The sequence below is a fragment of the Varroa jacobsoni genome, unplaced genomic scaffold (assembly GCF_002532875.2).
Source record: "Varroa jacobsoni isolate VJ856 unplaced genomic scaffold, vjacob_1.0 scaffold_44, whole genome shotgun sequence".
Lineage (NCBI taxonomy): Eukaryota > Metazoa > Arthropoda > Arachnida > Mesostigmata > Varroidae > Varroa > Varroa jacobsoni.
The window spans coordinates 75,454-100,861 of record NW_019212946.1 but is presented as its reverse complement, the minus strand read 5'-3'; the positions used below and the strand labels follow the sequence as shown (position 1 = coordinate 100,861).

At 38.6% G+C, this 25,408-nt stretch overlaps 1 long non-coding RNA gene across 3 annotated transcripts; it reads left to right on the top strand.

The window, feature by feature from the left end:
• The first annotated feature begins 699 nt into the window (after positions 1-699).
• On the top strand, positions 700-16,888 carry LOC111260644 (uncharacterized). Of its 3 annotated transcripts, none has more exons than XR_015311137.1 (3): positions 700-949; positions 13,946-14,019; positions 16,633-16,888. It is a non-coding gene; the product is annotated as an uncharacterized LOC111260644 (long non-coding RNA). The 3 variants fall into 3 exon arrangements; XR_002680462.2 differs by having other exon boundaries at positions 13,946-14,250; XR_015311136.1 differs by lacking the exon at positions 700-949 and adding an exon at positions 6,369-6,470.
• Positions 16,889-25,408: the final 8,520 nt, after the last annotated feature.

Below are 25,408 nucleotides of genomic sequence, written 5' to 3'. Positions count from 1 at the left end.
AGTGACCATATGATTTTTTCCTATTTTTACGACCCATACATGCATGCATGCAACTAGCTAGAACAACTTTCTAACGCAACTTCTCTAAATATACATGATGCATATACAAAGCTGTGGGGTACATACAACATATATTGTGAAATATATTAGGGATTGTTTCTCAGAACTGAGATGTCGAGATGTTAGTTCACTAATCTGCCTTCCTGCTGTCAAGGTAAACGTGTATATTGGACAGATGATTTACGCAACTTCACGAAACTCTTCTCATTTATTAACGCTACCTGTATTGTCCAGTGGCAATGAAATTCGTAAATCGTAAAATTTCGTATAACGAACCGCAACGGCTGCAACCATTGCTTTCTAGTCCTAACACTGTCCTGCGTATCCTCGTCCTGTTGCTTGTCTGAAGCTGCCATGTGTGTACTAGTTGATAATTGAGACCAGCTGACAAATTGCAGGTTTTTCTAGTTTAGGAAATGAATGTCTTTTCTTCTGCTTATTTAGTTAGACGAACTAGTCGTCAAGGGCTGTTAGCCTTCGTTGTAGCTCGAATCTAATCTTGCCGTACGTAGAGAGGTCGTCCGATTGTAGGATTAGTTTCGAGGGAAGGAAGAGTACTACTCTCGAGCACATGAAAAAGGCTTGCTGGTATGAATCGGGAGGAGTAATAGGCTAGAAATAGAACTTTGTGCGATTTTTTTTTGGCTGGTTGAGAGCGGTCCTCTTCGTAGTACCATTGTCTAGAATGTTCAAGTTGCTTTTAATTGATAAGGTCTTTTCGTCGACCTAGCACTTTCGACCGTACTAATAATTCTGAAAGCTATTCTCATATCATCTGTTTTAGAACAGTTCGACGTGACGATGGACCTAAGTAACGAGCTGCTGCGTTCGGAGTGCTCTACCTGGTGCTGGGCAGTGTCAGCTATTGTTACGCAACCAAAACTAGTCGGTAAGCAATTTCGACAACAGTTAGTATAGCGAGCGATTCATAGCACGACGAGTCTTTTTTCTCTAATCCCCTTACATAGTCCTGCGATGCTAGTAGTCTACTGCCAGCTTAGCCTGTTGCCTTCATTTATGAATTAATCAATCACGAAAAGAATCTGCCCCAAACTAGGGTACAACAAACGATGCAGATGCGCATCGGCAAGTTCATCGAGAGACATCTAAATCTATCCAGTCAGATCATGACAAAACATGATTTACTTTGTCCCTCCGAAAAGTGACTAGGTATGGTACTTTTTCGTTTCCTCGCATCTGCCATAATGCGGCTGAACGAAACTCAACCATCTTTCGATCTTTTTCTTTACTATAATTTGCTCTACATTAGCCTGTATTTTATCCACAAAGGCTTCTGAAGAGGGGCGCGGTTGTTAGCACCTGGTAAAATGTATCAGCTTCTAAATACAATGTACAACATACGAGTTTTTTCGAACATTTGCAATTATGTACTTGAACTGCTGGGATTGACTATCAATTATACCTCGCGTAGCAAAATGTCTTTCAGAGCTATCTATAGATGGAAAAGTGAATGGGTTCTCTTAACAGAGTTTTGCTTACTATGCCTAAAGAGCTTTGAAGATTACACTCTGTCCTGCATCGGAACACATAAGAAGAGGCTACACCATTCTGGCTTCATGGATGCTCTGGCAGACGGAGCTCGGGGCTTAATGAAGCATACGTCTACCCAAAGGGAGCTGGAACATGGAGGTTATGATAAACAAGCGAGGACTTTTCAAAGCTAAACTTATTAGCATTATAAGCGACGCCCAAAAGTTGGGTCTGGAAGGTGGGCGAAGCGATAACAACTTGTGCCGCCTAAAAAATGGCTCGTTTAACGCAGTGGGAAGCCCAACCGAGGTGACGCCAACCTTATGATGATACCATTCGCTCTCACCAAACAGTCTGCAATGTTGCTAGCTGGAGGGTCGGACTGTTTGAACGATGCATAATAAAGGAACTGAAAACTAGTGGGTAGCATTTTCGAACAAGTAAAGGCTGCCCGCTAGAATCTGGCCCTACATTTATCCTCGCGTCGGACAGACGCTGTTCTGCTGCGCCTAATTGTGCGTAAACAACATTATTCAACGTCTTTTAAAAGAATACCACTTCGTATCAGCCGACTCTCTTCTTTTTCTTCTTTAGTGTAAACCTGTTATGGGCACAATTTATTGAATGTAGTCATGATGCACTGGTTTGGAAAACATCCTTACCGCCTGGAATACCACCTTATTACGCCTACGGCTTCACTAACCTAATATCTCAGAGGTATAAATTGTAGCCACTAAATCACTTTCAATCAAGTGCCACTGCTACAAAGTCCCTGGTGGGCTCGAACTTTCAGCGTCGAATCTAACGTCGTTCTGATTCTGCCTTTTGATGAAAACGAATTTATCAAACGTCGGTATTATCTATTTTGATGGACAACCCATCTCTCAGTGGTTTTTCATTTCGGGCACAAAGTGCCTTTCGGCAGATCTGTGTTTAAATTTCAGTTCATATAGACCCATTTCCTTGTTAGTACGTTACACAGTGGCATGCTATATAATAGATAATTACCTCAATTTAATCATAAATTATAATATAATGCATTACGAAACTTTTGGATGCTTTGTCGCGCTGTTCTTCCTTTGGATTTGTGGCTTGTCCATAGAAATGTTGCAGCAAAAACATGGCCTTGCGTGTTTTATCGTCACGATCAGACAGGGTGCATCAGGATACAATTTCATCTTCAGCTTTTCCGAAGCATCTTCGAAGGGCTCTTCTTTTCGTTGCAAAATCGGGATGTTGAAATAATAGTCTGTCATAGAACTTTCCGGGCACAAGACGACCTCTCATCTTTAACGTGTTGGTTTAAAGGAACGTGATTTTGTCCTCAGTGATTTAATTAATAAGAAACATTATATGCCAATGGATGAACATATTTAATGAATAAGCTGACTAGTGAACAGGGTCAATGTGGCTGAACCGCATTCATAACTTACCCGCCAAATGCCGTTAGCCGTAAACCACAGACGACTTCAGCAATACAATTTTTTTGCTCTCCGTCATGCTAAATAAAATTTTATTTTATGACGACTAATATTGCCGACTAATATAAAACACCGACCACTGACCGCTGTCCGTAAACGGTTCAGTGCTTATTTAACTGATCGATATTTGTTTGTATTGAGTTGACCTAGTATCACCTTCGATCTTCGTTCATCTTGCGAATGGTTGCCATTTGTACCGGAGTGAGATGATGAAAAGCCTTAATAAACGCTCAATTACATCACAACTGTAAAATTAGGAACGGTGTTCGTGGCACAGCTGAAACTGAGCTATCACGTCCTTGATCTGCTGACCATCTGGCCTTTTTGATTAGAGCGATATTGGCATTTAGAGAATAAGATATGTCCAGGGCGGTTGCCGCTTTGGTTTTCCGTGTCTATTTTGCAGACGGTGAAATTGTTGAGAAAACGGAAACGATCATAGGTTAATACAGTACCTCGATTTATGTCCTATGGTGGGAAATTTAATTGTTCGGTTTATTAAAGTATGCTATTTTTTTTTTTTGTTACATAGCATATATTTTACACATTAAGCGCTTCTACGAGACATCTTGACAATGCGCAAAAAAATAACTAAATATATTCGGATCTTAAAACTTTACTCGATGCTTTATCCTGTCACGAAATTTTGCTATTATTTTCTAAAGAAATTATTTCACGATCGTTTTCTTGGCTGTTATTTTAAAGGAGTATTATTTCCTGGAAGATTCGATACTTTTCAAAATGTAATCAAAAAGGTCTATAGAACATTGAGCGTGAGATGACAAAAAGGCTACAGCGTAGACTATTTATACAATATTTTCTTAGTAAAAACAGCTTTAAATGAAGTAGCTGTCCAGCTAGAAGTAAGAAGATTTGTTGAATACAGCCATAGTGACTGACGATTGTCGCTCTATAGCTCCAATCAAGCTCAGTTTAGCTGAGAAAAACAATATTTAGAGAAATTGCTGAGCTATAATTTACTTATCTACCTAAAGGACACCACTTTCGTATAATTCCGAACTCGCTATCCACAAAGGACAAGGGTTATGATGAACTTTTGACAATGGTATCATTTAGAATAAATCTGCTGCGCAGATTGATGCACTGATGTGTTTTGACCCTCTCATTGGGTTAATCCTGCCACATAGATGATTGTAACATGTATTAGCTAATGTACTAGCAGAAATATGAAAGCGTGTCTAGAGACGTAAATAGCCAAGTCCCTAAGGAGCATGTGCTTATAACTAGAAGGGGCCACAATCAAGCAGGCCCCATGCCAACACTTTTAGTAGCGCTGTTTACGACGCCGTAGGCGGTAACGGACCCCGCTTAACTGTTGCAAGTCGGCGATTGGACTTCTCCATCAGTTGGTTCAGTCACCTTGCGTTCGAAGTGTTCGAGAGCCAAAGGGAAAACAAATTAGCGGCCTTGCATCTCTCCCGAGGCTAGTTTATTTCGAATTATCATCAGTATTTGTAATTTGCATATGAAGAAAAGGACGTTCCTTGAACATTTTTGAACGTCCTCTAAAAATTTATCTTCACCTGTTTTACCATGTAAATACCAGTACATCGGCGGTTATACACAAGACACTTCTTGGGTCGAGTCGAAGACGCTGTCGGATGTATGACCCGGTTTAAATTTGGTATATGGAAGCGAGGCGCAGCTACGTCACTGGGCGCAGCATATGCGCGCATGTACGTATTAAGACGACTTAGCAATTTTTAATAACAAGTATTACATCATGTTGACCACCTATGGAACAATCCTCTAGCCTTGTATGCATCGTCAATGGCCCGTTACCGCACCAATAGTTGGGTCAGCCCTATCCAGTGGTTCTCGAGATTGTTTAAAAATAACTTGCAGGGATTATCCAATATCTATTCTTATATATAAACTTCGTCTTTGATTCAGCTTGATTTGATAAATGAGTTTTCTTTAAGACTGTCTACCGTGAAATAGTAAATATAGTCAAATTTATTACTGGAACATTTGAATAGGCAACCTATTTCTTTTATAGAGACATATATTATTTACTGTCTTCCTATTAATATTTGGTTTCGTAAATATTGGTTGTATTTTGTTTCATACGGTTATCTATTTTGTGGGTTTCAGCGAATGTACAACAGCTATTGACAAATGTTATTTTTCAAGTCTACGGCAGAGACGGACTGAGCTTCAATTGAACAAAATTCGTAAGGGGCTGTCGTAAAAAATGTTTGTGACGCCCCAGGTGACGTGTTCCTTTTTGTCAGAACATGTCGTTCCTGATTTCCTCCGATGCCATTTGTATGCCCTGTTCTCTATTGCTCTTAAGCTCCGCTCATCTGGCATCGATGCGCCAGATCGAAGTGGGCGGACGAAAACGTTCCTTTATCGGTTTTGTTTTTATAGCATTCGTTGTTGAAAATTATTAAAGAAAAGAGTTATTTCTCATAGCAATGCTGAAGTAACGGACAAACACTGAATATTAAGTTATTATTATTACATTTTTTACATCTGCTGGGTAACATGCCGACACAAGTTACGACCGAAACCCTTCATACCGTTTTATTACCTAGACATTCAGGCGGCTAAGCCTGAATCTGGCTGCACTAACGTAGCTAATCATGACTGCATTAAATCTAGAGCGGTAACAGAAGTTTGAACGAAATACATTTGCCATATATTAGCTGAAGATTTGATGATAAAACGAGCTAATTGTGCCGAATTCGCCCACTCAGGCTTGAGCGAAATGAACCGGAGCTTTGACGTTACTGATGGCTGTAAACTCAAGCTAAATAGACCATTACATTAATAATGAAGCTAATGCGTAACCGGAAAGTGGACTGCAAAGCGGGGTCAATTTCGAGACAGGCGAAGACTATTCCGTCAGCTGGAACGGTACGGCGACTCTGTTTCAAGATTATTACGTGTATTAATTGACTGTTTTAAAAAAGCAAAGACAGCAATGGAGGATTATTACTGGACAAGCTGAGGGTAGAAACTGGGTAAGCACGAGGATATTTACACGACGGAGATAATACACCGCCTCACACGGTGCATTGTCTTCGTCGTGTAAATGTATAACTTAAAATTCAGGTTTATTGACCGTCCATCGTTTTTACCAAACGTGGCCCCGAGCGATGTCCTTCTATTCTATTCTCTACGTTTAAAGTTTCACCTAAAGGACAAATATTTTCGTTGAATAAGAAAGCTATACCATTCGTGAACGCGTATCGTCCAGGCCAAGATGCCAACTACTGTTTGAACGGATTAAAAAGATTACCTATTAAAAGACGGTTCCTCATCGTTATAAAGATTTGATTGCAGTACATTCATTTTCAGACGTGACTTCAAGATAGCAACTTGTCTTATTAGATCATACGTATGGCAGTCTGCCAGGAGGGCGTTCATCATGCCAGAACAAACAATAACCGGGTCCTTCTTTCTTCGCTTGTAAGTAGTAGACACTGTTCTCCGTTTCCCGTAAGAATTTAAAAGTGTATCGCGGATCGTTAACATCCTGCCTGTCAAGCAGATATTAAAAATTAAGAATTACTAATAAAAAAAAAAATTAGTACTACGAAAGTACTTCTATCAGTCACTGCTGCCTAACCAACATCGTTCTGCACACTCTTTATGCTTATTAATGGCCAGCAACGTCAGATAAGTTGATGCGACTTGCGAGCTCTCAATTAACATTTCGTTAAGAGATAACTTGCCTTGCTACAACGTGTTAGCTAAACAAGATATTTTCGGTAAGGTCTTGCTGAGACAGGTGCACTGCAGTCGAATTACAGGATGCATACGTTTTCTATTATTACGCTTTTTTATGCAGACACTAGTAAAATTTGTCACAGATCTAAAACAGTTGATTCCAATTCAAAAGGTATTGAATTCTAGTTTTGTATTGGGTCAGTTTACTATTGCTATCTCCGCATAAGACATCAGAGCAAGACATTGCCGAAGTCTTCTGATGCCCAAAAAAAGCCCTAGTCAGCCAAAACCTCTATGTGCTTTGAATGCAGTCACCCTTCAGATGAAATGCTCGTTTCGCTCTCAGCTTTTCTTAGTAGAGTCGTAGAGAACTCGCTAACGGCATCTTGTACGTTGAGTTTACAAGTTTTCCGAAAAGAGCCTATTTAAAGCTTAAATTTGAAACCTCATTAGGACATCATTACTGTAATTACGTCTCGTCCTCTCTGCATCTAATCGGTGAGCTCCTGGCAGTTGGTGATATCCTAGCACATCGATGAATCCACCATAGGATTTTTTTTGAAAGCTTTAGAAAATATCTAATACTGAAATTCTTATGAGGTCAGAAGAAAGCCGGTCCAATCACGCGCCACTGTACTTAAACGATATGGTGTTCGGTTAACATCGAAGTCAAAATTCGGTGAAGCATCTTTTGTGGGCAATTCATTTTCTGCTTTTGTCATTCGATTTTCCAGAAAACGGGTCAGCTGGCAGTCGTTCCCTAGCTTCCTAGCTGGGCTATTTTTCTCCTGTAGTATGCATCCTTTCCGCACCATAAAGAATGACAGAGTAAGATTTATCGCTGTGCAGCTACTCATCCCTGCCTGACCCACTAAGAGAGTAACTTGCGTCCGCTTTAGCAACATGAATTATTCTATTTTAATTTTTTTCTGCGTCAGAGCAGACACTAGGCTTTGATGTCTTCTGAGTTGGAGGAGTAATCCTATGTAAGCAGGAGGTCTCTAGAGTTCTTGTTTGTACGCAAAGGGTCCGTACCGCGAAGCAGCAGGTTGCAACTTACCCCAGCTCTCAAATTTGCTTATGCCTCACAAAGCATTGAGAATGACTTCTACTTATCTTCCAGATAAAGTGCAATCGTAGAAGTAGTCTAAACAGTGATAAACAATCGAAAGGCCCCGATTGGCAATTTCCGTTAGTAGGTTTACGGGAAAATATATCGCTCCTTCAAACGCCAAAAGGCACTGGTGAAAGGCACGCTCACTACATTAAGCAACAAAGACCCCTCGTGTATTTGGCTACTTCGAACAAATACATACTGCTTCTCTATAAAAAAAAAAAACAACGTTTTAAAAACCGACGTACAAAGAGCCAGTGCCTATCATTTTGCAAAAAAACTCCTGTACTGTGGGCTGTGTAATCGAATTTACTATTTATCATTGTATAGCCATCTAACGTAGCAGCCAGAGATGGTTTTAAGTTCGAGGAAAGTGTTCGGCAGTGACAGAGTTTATTCATTGTGAAAAGATATGAAGAGCTTTTTTCAACTCCCTGGCTGAAAAGAAAGACAGGGTGCCGCCGGCTGATTTAGCTGTACGTCACTTAAGAAAAGCTAACGAGTGCTTCACGTGCATTGTTTTCGTAGACTCGTCAGCCACAATAGTCGCTGTATCGACGTACGAAAGCATTCTACTCTGATTACTCTGAATCTTGTCAAATAACGGTCCTTCCAGTTTGCAGCATGAAGAAACAGTGGTACGTTGGTCTCAGAATACATGATAGAACGCATTGGACCTTCCTACCCCCTTTCGAAACCCTAATTAGAATTTCAAGCAATTGATAAATATAAAGATACGCTGTTCCTCAACCATTATGGTGATTCAGATTTTTCTGCCCAGATCGCCACGAAAGATGTGGTCCTATTACATTGTAATATGCTTATTTCGGTGGAAGGACCTATAGGGAATATGACCTGGGAATTCCCCTGAAAACATAACTCCTGACCGGAAAGTATTTTTTTATTTTCAGTGGGTCGTATAAAGTTGTGCTACCCGAAAATTTTATTTTATATATATATATGTATATATATATATATATATATACGAGGTCAGACGCAGATAAGCTCCTCTCGATTCGTAAAGTGCTTCATTTAGGACACTCTCAGTAGACCATTTACAAGTCTTTCTAATTTAGAGGAAACCTTAAGGCAAAAAAACAACATTAGTTTAGGAAAGTAAGCCCATTTCAATACAATTAGTTGGATAGTGCAACACTAAGCTATTTATGTAAATGAAAACATACATTTTGATTTTGCTCAGTTCGAGACATTATTTTATTTCGTAAACTTTACTATAAATTTATATTACAAGTATCCGAGCTCTGAGGTAGCTTTCTAGGCGCATTAAAAAGACATTTTTAAAATAAGGGTGGGATAAACTTAGCACATCAAAAGCCTACTCATGTAAGGTCCTTCAGGAACCTTACATAGAACTTCTGCTTTATGTTTCTATCTTAGATATTAAAATAGTAGCATATATAGACTGCATGCGGATGGATGACTTTAGGTTTTATGGATCGTCGATGAGTAAAAATGAAATCGTCTACTGTGTAAATTGTTTATTAAGATTATTTGCTGTTAACAACATGACGATCTCCACATTAAAGTGTGCCGATTTCTACCTTAATAGCATTTTCCGTGCTTACACACTAAACCAAAACTTTACCGAGTTTAAGTAAGTGCTGCGGGTGGGAACTTGCAGAGACGTTTGATCGATTTAACGTTTTGGCATTATTCCGTCCTTTTCGAAGCTTTCCATTTTTTTGTTATGCGCAGCTTCGTTTCGGAACACGGAATTCGAAAAGCTCGATATAGGGCAGAGTGTACTATTTACGTTTTAACCGGCAATGAATACCATCCGTTAATTGGTAACAACTCCGGATGATCATTCGGTGAGTGTTTTGAAGTCGTTCTCTGGATTTCAAGAGGAAATATTTTTAAAAGAAAACAGTCGTTTTATCTCTGTGTTAGGTAAAACTTTATTATGAGCTTCGGATAAAATCGCTAATGCAAAATATTGTGAATGGCACAGGATCCAATCGAGCAGCTTGGCTTACAAAAAAATCTTATTACAAGGCGTCTATAGACTGGTGACGTTGTTTTACATTGTTTGCCCAAAAATAATCTTGACCGCAAATTTAAGAATGGGAAATTAATTTTTTAATCGATCTAATCCATACAGGCCACAGCTTTATCACTGAACTGACACAGTCCTGTCCCCCCCTTGGACAATGCTGGCGTACATCTCGAACGATAACTTAAAATTAACATCTGATCCATTTTGATTTGACGACAGCTTGATTGCCAAGGGTAACAAACGAGTAAACTAACTTCATAATTATCTATCCATAAATAAACAGTCTGCTACGCAAAACAGCCACGAAAGATTTGAATGTTTGCAGCTTCATTTCCAAACTTACATTAGTTACTAATAGGTCGAAAGTTTACAGTACCTGTTGGCATCAGCACCGACGTTCGTATTGACCATGCGGGCTTTCCTTAGGCCTGAGCTATTTTTTTGGCTCACAATAAGTGTATCTTAATTAAAGCTTAATCGTATAGAATGGAAAGTTTTCATTGGAAACGAAGAAAGTCTCTTATTGTAGTTGTTCCAACGTTATCTGACGATGACATCTCTGGCAGTGGATATCTTCAGCTAGTAAATAAATGTCCATTGCATATTTAGTGCAAGATCTGAATTGCAGAACGTAAGTCACACTTGCTAGATAGATCTCGTATTCCGCAGATCTTACCCTTGGCCTATGGTTCACCAATTGATAATCGCAGCCTTTAACTGCCTAGAGGTTCATTCACGGAAATACGTTCAGCGGACGGACCTTCTGCTCCGAGTATTAAAACACATACACCCGTATCAAATTCATCGTTCACTTCGGTTAGCTTCACGCGAAAAGTAGTCGGCTAAATATTGCCTCATTTTTATTAGGTCATACTATCGACGACATATATATATAGGGTTAGGTTTTATGGGCGTTTTTCTAATATTGTCTAATAAATACGAGAAGATAGTGAACTTTGTAACGTTTCATTTTATTTATTTATTTATTTATATTAAAAATTAGATAAAGTGAGAGATTATTAAAAAATTGATTGAAAGACTGATTATTAAAAAAAATATCTATGAAAAATTCGAATCGAATCATACAGATCATGCTACCATTTATAATGAAACCTGAAATGGATTATTTAATCTTGTCTAAGGCAAAAATAATACAATATGCAATATTACTATAACAACCAAAATGAAATAGAAACAAAAAAAAAAAACAATTCTAGTGGCACTGTTAATACGAAATACCTATCAAGTTCAATAACTCTATTAATTATTTTGATATTTATTTTATAATTATAGTACTATTATAAAGTGATTCTCTTCTCAGTAATCAGATGAGGAGTAACTACAGTAATTTTACAAGATGCTTTCAAACCTGAGTAAAATTTGACGCCTGACGCTGGTAGGTCCTACCAAAAAAGACTTCCCTTTTTTGTAAATCTTCTTCACGACCAACGAGATCGCTGTGGGCAATTCAAGCAGCACTACCGTCGAAAGCAGAAGTTAGCCGCGGCTAAATACATGATCCTAGCGAATGATGATAAATGAAGAATGAAATGAGAGTTATTCAAAATTGAAATGATAAAAGAAGCAGAAGAAAAAATGGAGAAGGAAAATTAGAAGTCGCAAGCATACAAAACCCTCCCTGAGTCAAATTGTTCAACGATGGAAAAAAAATGCATTCATACTGTTATCAATAAAGGGTATACTTACGTTAGGTCACTTGATTGCGGATGGAGTTGAAGGTATTGACCGATCTAAAATATCTTTTTTTTTTTTGAAGTAATATAAGTAAAGGGAATATTCGTGACTTTGATCGATGACTTTCTATCGTTTGTTTAAACTATAAAACTTCTATCGGTTCTAAGCATCTGTCCATTGGAACGAAACTAATGCTGTTAAGAGGGCTTTACAATGATCGAAATAGATAACGGTCTCATAATTCAAAATCAGCAGTGAATGCGCTAAGATTTACCATCCGGGTTCTTGAATTTTTTCCTGGGTAGCGAAAGCTGTACCTGGTTTGGCCTTGTCGTGGTAAAGACGATGTCTTTCTCATTCAATAGTTCCGGTTGAATTTTTTTTCAATGGCTTGTTGTAATCTTTAGTAGCTGTTGTTGGCGGCAGAGATTCGTTTTGTCACGCGGCACCAACTCATAATTTTCCAACCTCATCAAATCTAGTATCACCTTTTTTGGGGTAAAATAAATTCCTTCATACCGTATCCTGTTGCACCTGAACATCGGGTCTTTTTGCAAAAGGTTAAAACTGCTTCGCTCAACGTTTGGAACTAATTCGTCGGCTCTTTTCTCTATGGCCGGTCGACCACTACAAGGAACCTCTTCGACATAGAAGTTTCCCAAGCGAAAGCGAAGGAATGATGTTTAGGCTGCTTCCTCCAATAACGCACCTGAAAATTCGATGATGATTCTCCTGATAGAACGACCATCTTTTTAGAAGCCCGAGCTATATTTATATCTTCTCCGTAATAAAACTGAATAATATGGCAAATATTTGCAGAAATTTCATTAATCATCTTTTAGAATCGATATTCTGAGGAAAAAGAAACATATTTCATCAATTATGGCCCCTAACTGCATTTACGATGTACAACCTAATGACGTATAGAAACGGAGGTCCTGGAGGTCGTCGATTTGACAAGACTCTCCTTTGTCAAATCGACGACTGGGCCGCGGCAGCCATGCACCTATCCCAACGGCAACACCGCCGTATGCAAAGCGAAAGACGAATCAAAAGGCCGGTGCGTCACAGCGCAGAGTTGGGCGAAAGGAGTATTTTCTAGGATTATACAGTTATATTAACACGAAAGCATGGGCTCGCATCTTAAAACTGATGGTCACAATAGCAGGTGAGCTTAGCAGATACTCATCGCTTAACTCCAGTCCAGGCTCCGAAAACAAGCTGTCAAATAGATATATAGCAAGGTAAAGATGTGGCAAGAACTCTTTAGCCGAGAGTACAATTAAAAAGTGGCCTGCGTTGATTAAGGGCTTCTTATTGAACGCAGTCCACTTTACTTTTTGAATTTGAGCGGGTTCGCTTTGAATAAGTGTAGTTATTAGATAAGTCTACGCGTACTGTCTATAGGACATTGTCGATTACCTTCGCATTAACCATCGATAAAGAGCTGGTGGCTCAAATAATTTCTCTTTTCTTTTTTTTTTTCTGATATTCCTGAAATCTGAAGTTTAGGGAGAAATGATGAGAATAGTGCTGTCCAGAAACAACGAATTTACCACTTGGCCTGAAGCAGACGAAATATTGTAAACGAGTAATTCCTTAGGCAAACAGGGAAATAAATACGTATTAAAGTTTATTGTCACGATCTAAAAAACGGCGTCAATCGACTCTTCGTTCTAGACACTCACGAGTTTTACATTATCGCATTGCTAGCTTATTCTAGATGTCTGTAGCTGTACATTGTATTCTCTACGATTTGTAGCCCAAAGTTGATGTTAGATTATTTGCAAGTTCTTTTTTCGCTGATTTACGAAATTCAGTCACTTTAATTTGTAACGCTTAAGTAAAATTAGTAGAGTGATCGAAGTGCTACGTATCTGGAAGGATATCGAAACGTTTATTTTTTTTTTAAATTCATTTCTGTGGCTTTACGCCGAATCATATATTTATGCATATTTAAATAGACGAGGTACGTTTGCTAACACTATTTTTCCTAGTCATCGGTTTTGCTCTCCGCAACAAACGTTCAAATATTTAGTTCATGTAAAGACAAAGATGGTTCGAACCTGTATCCGATCCAGTAGATCTAAAATTAATTTAGCACACAATGATATTACTTTGTTACATTATAGTGATCTTAATCTTAAAGAAAGTTGTCAATGACCTTATTAGTATTTTACATTGTTTATTCTTCCGTGTAATCGAATCGACTTGACTTGTGAAGAAGGCCGCATTTTGCTGAAAAGAGTTCGCGTCATCGGGATGGCCGTCTAAAAGGAAAAAACGTTTCGAATTAAAGGCTCCATTATGCGTTCAAATTTACGTAGAGGATCTGGTTAGCCAATGCCGACGAGTAATTCATTTGCTTTTACCTGTTAAATTTTTCAGGCATCAATAAATCGTCCCTGGGTGCACGTCCAAACGACCTTTTCTACTGGAACTCATGTTTGTCTTTTCCCAAGGTACGGATACGCACTATTTAAACTAAATGCTTCTAAATCGTTGCCGATCGAGAGTTTCTTCGATCTCCTGAATCCTGCACGCTTGCGTGGACCGTACTCACTTGTAAGTCTTCCTTGCTTCAGCGGTGAGCTGCGGTCTCCAAAAGGGAATTTTTCAGCGTTTGGCATACGTCAGCTAAAGTAAAGGGGCAACTTTGTCAATGTCTACAACCTCTCAAACATTTTACTACCGTAAGTCGATAGAATCGTGTGGAATCATACCATCCATCAGGAAATCTATTTAGTTCCATTCTTAGTCTACATAGATTATGGCGCCGCCAAAAAAGAAAAATAAAGATATAATTTATAAGTGTCCGAAATCTTACGTTCAATCTTTCGTAGAAATTAATCATTATTGATAATGCGATAACGTTAATTAAGGAAACCTTTAATTTTGATTGCGTATGATAGCTTTAATTGTAGATTTGCTATAAGAGCTGAACTTGCTATGTTGAGCCTTTTGCTGGAAGATCGTTAAATCGTGTAGAAGATCGTATTGCTTCGTTAAGCGATGCGTCGAAGGATATTCTCGATCTACTGCTATTATGGCTAACAAAATTCGCAAGAGGTCGTTCAGAATTTCCGATAGAAAAATTCGATATTTTGAAATTTTTCTCACGATGAAGAAAGGCACTTATTTCGACATTTTCGCTACGAGATAACTATTAAATTAAGGGGTGTCATAATATCGGGCACAAAATATAAATTGCACTGAAATGCGACGAAACATTCAATTAAATCTAGGATTACAAATAGAAAAAAGGGCGGAAGAGCATCAGCAGCTGTAAAAATAACAAAGAAGAAAGAAAGAAAATGGGCGAACCCAAGGTAGGCAGTGAGGCAAAATAAAGCAGTTAATTCAACCCATCGTAATAATGTCGTTCAATTATGTATAACTTAAACCTAAACTTACCTATAATACTACTATAATACTTTCGTTTGCTTTTTACCATTACGACTGCTTAAAACGTTACGAAGGCAGGACAACATGTTGTCAACGTCAAAAAGCGACACAAGACAAAGTATTTAATCTCAGATAACGAGGTTGAGCCCTTAGTCAACACTGACTATTATTGTCTCAGTTTCCGCAATGCAGCTAGAATTACTGCAGTACCTAAATCCGTTCGTGACGCAGGCAAAATAACGAAAGGTCGGAGCATTTTCAGTATTTAAAGAGTTTGGCTTCTCAAGTTGAATATAAATATATTTAGCCAAAGGAAATATCGTACAAATTGCGATCATTCAGTTGTAATCACAAATTGTAAATATGGCGCGCTAACGAAAGTCCAAGTGCTATATAGTCGAGAGGTTTTCTTAAATTTTACATAAACTCCAACATATATCATTCGTACCGCTTTATATGCTTTAGCTTTTTTTTTTTTTAAATTTAACCGGTTTTTGCACGTTATGACGGCGTTATATGACTGTCAGTCTACACATGAATTATTCATCAACCGAAAGGTAAGACTGCATCTAAATATCGATCCTATCCAAAAAAGAAAACGTTTTACTTTTAGTTTTACTCTCTCTCTCTCTCTCTCTCTCTCTCTCTTTCGTACGTTCCAGGATTGGGTATCCTGAATCACCAGAAAATTAACTTTTTGTAACTGCATTTTTTAAGGTTGCTTATTTTAGTTAATTCAAATTTTCTTTTTGTTTTTTCATTTTTCGAGTTTTCAAAAGTATTTCTCCATTTGGAAATATTCTCATTTTTAAAAAACAAACATCATTTCTGTTTCATCAGTGTCAAAAGTGCATCGTGGTTAAGGGTCACTATTTCGGGTATTTGATGTCAACAAATAGTGTAGCTTAAAAAAAGCATCAAAAGAAAGCAGATTTTCCTCGAACGTTTTTTTTAACAGACCAAATAAATATGTTTACTTTTTTAATATTTCACCTCATGCAATACCATATTCACTTGAGCGTCATTTGTGAAGTTATTTTTTAATGAATTTTTATCGTTCACGATTCACGGTTATACAAAGATGGGCACTGCATGGTACCATTGGGAAAAAAAATGCTCGATTCACTGAGCTCCATGATGAACGCATTGCCAGAACTTACTTAGTTGCGGATTAGCTTTAAGGCCTTTTTGCAGAATCCGCCACCGTACTGCGTCTATAAAGTGATGTTTCTCGTATTCGTTATTAAGTTAATAGCTATTTTCAATCAGCGGCATGACGAGAAAAATTGTGGTGGTGGATACGCCAATCATTAAAACTTTCTCAACTATTCAAGCCAAGGAAACAGGAGTTCAAGCTCTTTAGTTCTAAAAATTGTAAAGCAAACATACACAACGCTGCTATCTTATACCATACTTTACAATTACCTGAAAATTCGGATTTAAGTCCTCTAGTTTGATTAGATGATTTTAATTTTATTTATCTAGCTCATTTTTTTCAATAGAACATTTAATATTGATATAATCTGAAAATACCCCAAATTACCCTTTTTTGTACCAGTTTGTGCTGCTTTGGCTTAGACCTTCTGCTTTTTTGGTAACACTAAATATTTGACTGACTGTGACGCATGAGTTTCGGTTGACAATAATGCCTTGTTTCGTTCGATTTTCAGAAGGGGTACAATTAAGGATCGAGATTTTCAGGAACCCTCGATGCGTTATTGTGGCAACAGCCGGCCGCAGTACTGTGATTTTTGTCAAATAGCAATATACATGGATGTTTCAATCTTGTCTGGGTGTCCTTTATTTGCAAAATATGTGTAACTTGAAATGTATATCTGCGAAACTTTCTCCGTTAGACGTATTTTACGCATCAATGTACGAAGTATATATGTAACACTGGTATTGCAACATAATAAAGTTGATGTGCAACCGCGGTACAAGGACGGTTGTGATCAGCCGTTCACAACGCTATAAAACTTTTCGACGGCCGGTATAAATTTCTTCTACACTAGAGTTGATTGAATCGAGGCAATGGCACTTTCCACAACTACAACTTATCGCAATGGTTTGCCGGCCTTATTTACCTTTAGGTGAGAAATGTTACAGAATACGTAGATGCGCCAAAATAGAAAGGAAGTTTAGATAAAATTCTAGGATCAACAGTAACGAACTGATTTATTACTACTTAACCTCCGACTGTAGAGTTTCTTCAATTGGAGTAATGGCTCGCACACAATTACAGGCGCTTCGAGTAACAATTTTGTTTAAGATATTAACAGAAAATGGTACCTCGACCTTCAGGAAAGATGTCTCAGTTACTAACTTTGATCGTTGTAAGTTTTAAAAAAAACCCAGTATATTTATACTTAGTATATAGTTTAATAATAGCTTTCAGTTTAGTGAAACGAATATAGCTATATAAAACTCGTTGGCAGTATAAGTATGAGGCAATGTTGCCTCTAGTCAAAGGCAATTCGGCACGAGCTTCAAACAGTCATTATTTTTAAAGATATAACGATATATTACTTAAATATATACTATGTGGTCAAAATGCAGGCGCTGAAGGACTATAGGCTCGTCAGATTACTTTTAGATGCGGCATGGATTGAATTAGTCTATTCCTTCAACTTGTACATGAATTAAACTTTGAAGCAGACTAACACGTTTAAAAGGCTAAAACGATCCGGTAGTATATTACACTCCGTTAACACACTCTATAGAGAAGATACAATCAAGACGCCTCTAAGTAATGTTTTCATAAGAAAGTTGATCCGTAGACTTCGTCACAGATGAGGTCAAATAACGTTATCTTTTGCAAACATCGTTGCTATTAGATTATCAGTATTCCTACTGTTGACATATATGATATTGTAGATGTAGAAATAACACGCCTCTCTTGGCACAATCTTGCAATTGAATTTAACAAATGTTGTTTAAACTTTTGCCATTTGACACAAATTTGGCTGTCCCAAAATCCCGATTACTTATGTTGGTATTATATTTACTCGTATTAGATACTACCACTCGTCTAGTACTAATTGTTTCCAGCGTACATGTTGCTGAACATGACTACCAGACATATATATATATACACACACTTCGGACTACTAACGGTTCTTTTAACCGTTCTTTGGGTTAAAATGATCTGAGTTTAGTAGAAGATGGTCTCACTGAGCATGGTCATCTGACATTTTAATCTGCATGAGTCGTACTTTCCGCCGTATTGCATACCGTTACGCGTTTGTTTACTCACTCTCAAATTTTTTTTTTTGGCCAATATTGTTTCTCCGTTGTTTTTATTTTTGCAGTCTATTGACCACTGGCATGAAACTTTTCCGTGTTTACCGGGACTGAGGTTCAACACTTACCGGCACGCTGTGTACTGGCCGATCTACATTTCTGTCTTATACTTTGCTATTCATTGCGCTCGAGATTGGTTCCTCCTTTATGTCACTTATTAGCATGCCCAAGCCATCTATCAACGTAAACCTCGGCATGAACGTATGCTTCTTCCTGCAGGTCTTTGCCCCACCTCACTACCTATCCCGTTCTCTAGGTGAGGCCATTTGCCAACCCGTAGCGGTTTCTAGGTCATTTTGGATACGGTCCAAAACGATTTGTTTCGTATCTGCAATATAACAATCAACATCGTCGGTAAGAGTCGATAACGCTTCTGGTGCCAAGCGAATTATCGCGAAACATACGTAAACTGAACGAAACTAGCGACGTCTTGAGGGTTAATGCCCAAAGCAGTGCGTCTTTAAGATGACAGGAGCCGAAATACGTTATATTACGGACAAACGATAGACAGTGGCGCGTGAGTTGACGAAGTTAAACAAATCGATCGTAAGTGTGGCTTGGTCCATTGAAACGAGTGATCGCAAGATCTTTTTTTATTAATGCGGTGATTCTGACACGTTGACGAAGATAGACACATTTCAGAAGTTCTGCTTGCTGGTACTTCGAATTGAAAGAAAAAAAAAGAACAGACTTTCTTTACCTTATCAGGCCTATTTTTCCTGGTCGCCTCGAAGGACAACAAGGTTTAACAGAATTAACTATGAATGATGACATTTTCTTAAAAGAATGCTAGCCTACCTGTTCGACCGTAAAAACGAGCTCTGTGACACTTAGAATTTTCTTGATAACCTTTAAGTTCTACAAGCTAAAGCTCTGAGAGTATTCTAAACAAAAAGAGCAGTAGTTAAATAGTGGTCAAACTAACTATACGATCGGCGGATACACCTTTCAAGTGAGCTCAGAACTATTCCTTATCAAGGTCAAGTAATCTATGATATGTTCTGAACCAATTCAGCGCAGAAGTGGACGGTTCGACTCGAGAAACGTGCGATCGATCTATTTTGTGTACTAATACATTATTGAAACAACACATAATATCCTCTACTTACAGGTTTGCTTATTAGCATTTACAAACGGCTGACGGAAGTCCTTTTTAGAGATTAAGAGCAGCCCTTATAAGAAACAGCGATCTCTTTTCGTGGTTTGTTGTTCATAATATTTACTAAAGCCTAGTTGTCGAAGTGTTCATAGGCTCTGCAAAAAAATCGAAGGATCCTGTGATTGGCCGTGAAAGTTCAAAGGAATCCACGAAGGCGTCTGCTTCTATATGGACTAGAAGTAAAATCGAATAGAAAAAAAGGCGTAGGAATTTTGAGAAGGAGTCCACTACGATCGACAATAGGATGCCGGACATCGACACGACGAAATGAAACGCATTCATTTCGAGCGTCACTGTCGAGGTCGCGGCGATGATACCTTCGACGCGAAGAGTTCAAACAAACGACTCCAATTTAACAGTGGAAAAAGGCACTGAATGTACGACCACCAAAATAGTTGTTGTTGGTCCTGAAATATGAATATTTTATTGCTGTCAACCGTAACACATCGATTGTTACATACGAAGGACACAAACGTTCCGTCTTATTTTTCCTTCGGAAGCGAAATCGAATAGAAAGCGGCAAACAAAACCAGTGCTGCATAAGCAAGGATGTCCACTGGTCTTATTTTCGTCTCCGAGTTAATAAATTACGTAAATTGCCACACAAATTTCTGAGATCTGGAAGAAAACTATTGCAGTCAATTCCTGATCATCGTACGGCAGTGAATGAACGTACTTGGTACGAATCTTATATTATATGTAGAGATCAATGAATGTCCGTGTGGATTACCTTCGTCGTAATGCGTAAATGCGACGACAGCTTTGTTCACCCACCCCGTCGCGTCAACAATTTTTTTTTGCCTTATCTATCGTTGCATGCATTCAGTGCCCATAACCTGTGACTATTTGCAAAAATTCACCTAGACTATTTGAACCTATGCGGTGGCACCGTCCGTTTAATGACACGTTAAATTTTATTTGGAGTAGAACGTATAAATGAAGCATTGAAGTAGCTTTCGGCGATGGTGTGACCTTTTCGGACAAACGTGAAGATGTTCTCCATGGTGTGGAAGCAGAACAAAGAGAAAAAAAAAACACAAGAGCTTAACTTGTTTTCTGGATCCTTGTCAGTCGACCGATGAGACAAGTTAATGGAAATTTTCTTCGTTCCTAATACGGCGATCACCATAATCACTATAAGTAGAGCTCGATTGTTCAACAAGTCTATGGATAGCCACATTAAAACTACTGCAAAACGTAACTCATCCCAGCCCAGCACGCCTGCGTATTTCTTCGGCCGTTAGTTCTAATGGTAGTAGCTCAACCGATTCTACCCATATCTCTTCGAGTAGTGCCATCAATTCTGCCAACCCGAATGCAGTAGGCCCCATTAAACGTGCCAGACGCAGCAGTAACATAGCACCAACAGGCATCAGACGCAGCGAAGCGACTGACTGCACCAGCAAAACCACTAACGTGACAGGGTCTGCAAACCTACAAAAAGCATCTACCACTTATTCATCAATTAGAATTTAATTAATGAATTTTTAATTTAATTAATAGATTTTTGTACAAAGAAAGATGGAGTTAACCTTGCCTTGGGATCAATTTCAAGCTATATATATATATATACACCACTAACAGCTATATTGATAGCTCGCAGTCCTTCTCTACTCATAAAGGGTTACTCAAATAATAATAAAGTATTTCAATTAAATATGCATAACGTCATGTCTTAAAGAGGGATTTAATTATGAATTCTATATGTGCTTCTTCTGACGTTCGATTGCAATATGTACACATAAGTTTCATCACGTATATACGTCAATTCGTAGCTGTTTTAAGTCGCACTTTCGACGGCGAGTGGTAGTGTTTGGCTGGCGTTATTTTTTTGCTCATGGACTGCTAAAACTCTTGATCTGATATCTTCAAAGAAGGCTATCATCTAACGGTGCGATATTTAGCGGCACCTAATTTTCAGATGGTAGGAGCGTTCAGTCATACGTCGTCATTTGTGGTGCTGACAGGCGAGTCGTAACAGGCCACAAAAGACAAGAGATTTCAACTGCTGTTCATGAATGTATTCCATCCTAGAGCGGCGGAGACAAGCGGCTCGCCGTACGAACCTTGTGCTTGACAAGGGATCCACTTTTGGAAGCATGGCAGAAATGCCGGAAAGGAAATTTTGGTATTACCCTACAGTTAAATAAGCTTTTTGTTGGATCGAAATTGTAATTAGATGCTTTACCCTTGAAATATCCGATACAACGTCTTGTATATATATATATATATATATATATATATATATATATATATATATACAAGACGTTCCAATTGAATTGATTGGGTTATTACAATGAGACCGTTCACCCAAGCGGCGGTTAGGTCTGCTTTATTTTAGAGTTAACATTATGAGAACCAAGAGGCGCAACTTATGGAGAACTTTTGCGCGATGTACCTCTGAAACAAGACAAACATTACATTGCTAGAGAGGATTAAATCAATTTGATGTCTGAAAACACCTTGAATCACCCCAGCAGTGAGCCTAGAATTTTTCGGGAAACAAAACCTGACACGTAAAGAGTGCTCTGTAGAGCTGCGCTGTAGCGTACTTAATAAATTTGCCGAATACCATAGATAGCTTAGGAGAACTCTTTTAGTTGACTCTTTTTAAACGAGAGCTATGCCGAACTTCACTCGGTAGGAGTGGCCTTGTTTGCTCCGGCTACAATGAAATTATGTTCGATGTCACACCTTTATCCAGGAAATTGGTAACCACGATGAGGGTTTCGTGCGAACTATGCAGCTCTTCAGCGACTAGCTTATGGCAGTGGCCAGATCTCTGTGAATAGCGCCAATGTATACTATTGCCTCGTTAAAGATTTGAATACACGCTTTTTTTTATTCCAAATCGGCGAAATAAGCGTAGCAGTCGTGAACTTGAACGTCCACTTTTGGAAAACAGGTCCAATCGAAACAGCCATAAAAAGCTTTATCGTGACCTTAATATAGCTGTTATGCTAAGTTTGCCAGTATTACTTATATCGTATATAACAGAAAAACTAAGGTATGTAATTTGTCATTTCTCAATGCTTTATAGTAACGAAAGCTACTCTCCATATTAAAGCTGATAAAAGTCCAATTAATTCCGAGCTACTATATTGTTACTAAACCGTCCCCTTTACTACAGTTAGGAGTGCTTAAAAGATGCAAGCAAACGTAAAGCAGGTGCCACAGAGACGCAGTGTCCTGAGTCGTATCTATGCTTGTAAAACCATATGGAAATTGCAGAAGAAAATAGGCATATCACAAGCTATGTAAACCACTACTTGTATCTTCATATGTTTATGAACGAGGGGAGAGAAATGATATTGACGTCAAATCTGCATTTAAGTCTTTTTTTTTTTTTTTTTTTCTAAATCATAGTTATATTTTATGGAAACAAGAAGTAAACAATTTTACAATTTAAGTAAACAAAAACAAGACCGGATAAGAGCCTCTCGGTTATCTCAGCATTTCCATTCGTCTAGTGGACCTCTCGCTAGATTTCCGCAAGAGCGAGACGATGATCATGACGGGCAGCCGTAATCAGGTCACCACAGAAATAATTTTTACAGTGTCGACGGAATGTATAATGACGAGGAACAGTGCACAGCAGAAAGAGATACCGAGCCGTATCCCATCTTATAGCGAATCCTTGACAGCCCTAGCAGTATCTGTTGGCTGGCCTATTCTCGACAGCGACATGATCGCCACTGACAGACAGCAGCAAATAACATGTAATTAAACCACAAATGAAAGATATTAACTTTAAAGTTCAAAATAGAAAAAGCATTCTATTTGAGTAACCTTAATTTAAGCTACATTGGATCTTACACGACCGTTATGCTAATGAGTGCTCTTAAAGACTGGGCTCTTTTTTTCAAAATCAGACGAGCAAACATAAATCGTCGGACGCACAGGATACGTTTATTCAGGGCCGGTGTTTCTGAAGTGACACTTTACTTTACGACAGCTGAAAATAGTAGACATTTAAAAATCAGACTACGATGGATTTATTTATTACGCTACTACTATATCTTTAGCTAAAACATGCATCGAAATATAGGCATAAGCCAAGTGTTCGAAGTTAGGATGGGCCCACGAACTTACCGTATCGATTCGGGCGCCCATAACAACGATCATAAAAATGACGTCTTCCTCTCTATTTACGTTCGATAATGGCATGCAAAGACGACTTCCCTAAACTATTCATAAAAATAGTATAAATAAAAATCACGCATTTAGCATATTGCCAACTTTGGACTCAGCAGCTTCAATGGAACGTCATCGTAAGTGCCTGCACAAGTTACAGAACTTTGCTGGCACTTAGGCACGATTGGCAACGACTGTAGTTCGAAGACGAGTCAACTTTTGTTATTCAACTTTGATGTCTTAAGTTCACTGATCGTATTACATGTGACAACTGTAGGCCACACTTCAGCTTGGCAAGCCATACCTCTCTGAGGTCTTACGGCTACGCGTTGTTTGTTTGCCGTGCATCGACGAGCGCGCATTCTCTACGTTCCTAATAGTTCGTTGAGTGTTTAAGACGACTTGGGAAAATTTCTTAATCCATTTCACAATAAATGGTGCCTATTTACGCACACAATAAAGTTGTGCTTAGTCCAGTGCGTGTTAGAAAAAATGAAGACGCAGCTTTTCGCACGGTCTAATCTAAATCTCTGTAGACGTAGACTATGGTATAGTGTTAGGATGTCCCATGAAACATTCGGCCTCTTTAAGGCTAACAATTCTAACGCACGCCGTGCGTATGCGCAATAGCCTTTGATCGTCATTTTGACAGGATCGAATGTAGCTCAAGTGTTTAATGAACCTTATATGAAGATGTCAGCGTATCTGATTTTGGCTAGGATCGTTCCTTGTATAAAACAATGTCACTCATGCTGGAACGTTGTCTCATTGGCATTGTGGCTAAAATTTAGGTGAGTCTTCATATAAAATGTGTTACTCAGCCAACGTGTCTTGATAGCATAATCCGAAATTTGTCTATTTTTTAGCTAAACGAATTAGTAATCTAGTCGATGGCTAGATAATAATTTGTATCAATGAATATTATAGTCGCAGGGCTCTGGGGATCTATTGTATTACGCGTTTGACCAGCGGCTTGCAACCAAGCACTTAACTCCTTCTTACACTACGACATCCAGTTTAAAAAAAAAAGGGTTCTGTAGGTTCGAGGATGTGTATAACAGTAAAATCGAGCAGTTTTCTCTATAGATTTACACACGATGACCGTCACGTAGTATATCGTATGGCATATCACGACTACTGTCCTAAATTTAACATAAATTTGTGTTTAATAACGACGATTTACATTATCATTACACATCTATACATAGGCCAAAGTTTATTCGACTAAAGCTATGATCAAGCACGCAACGGAACGCATAATTACGCATACAGAAACATGTATCGCATTTCTGAATCTGTGTTTGGAACAAGACTGTCTTGTTAGAATCATTTAAAAATTATGCAAAAGACTGTCTATTTGTCACTCGAGAAAAAGGCTTTCCCTAAAAGCACGGGGAGTGAACGCGCCGGTGATATCGTTTCCAAATTAAGTGAGACTACATGGGATCTTATGGATTTGTCGACACATTTTACTAGTCAATTCAGTGTGTATTCGGGGCCGCGTGGACGACTCCTTTCCCCCCACCTTCCTCCCGCTGCCGCGCAGTAGACCTTTCAGGAATCACCACTTCCTGGGCCCTGGAGCCGACGTTGTATTTTCCTCATGCTATTAACGCGGAAATAAAGATAAGACCTGTACATGATAGAGGGTTAGCGTCGATAGGGCAATGTAAGTAATTTTTACTTTTCTTCTCTTCAATAAAATAAATAATCTCAATGATCCTACCCTGTCTTTTATTTTTCGCGCCATTGCCTATATACTTTTTGAGGACGCTTTGATCGCTCAGTTTGTTGTTTGCTTCATTCTGCTACCGTTTTCTTCAGAAGAAAAGTAAACAGGTCCTTTTCTTGTC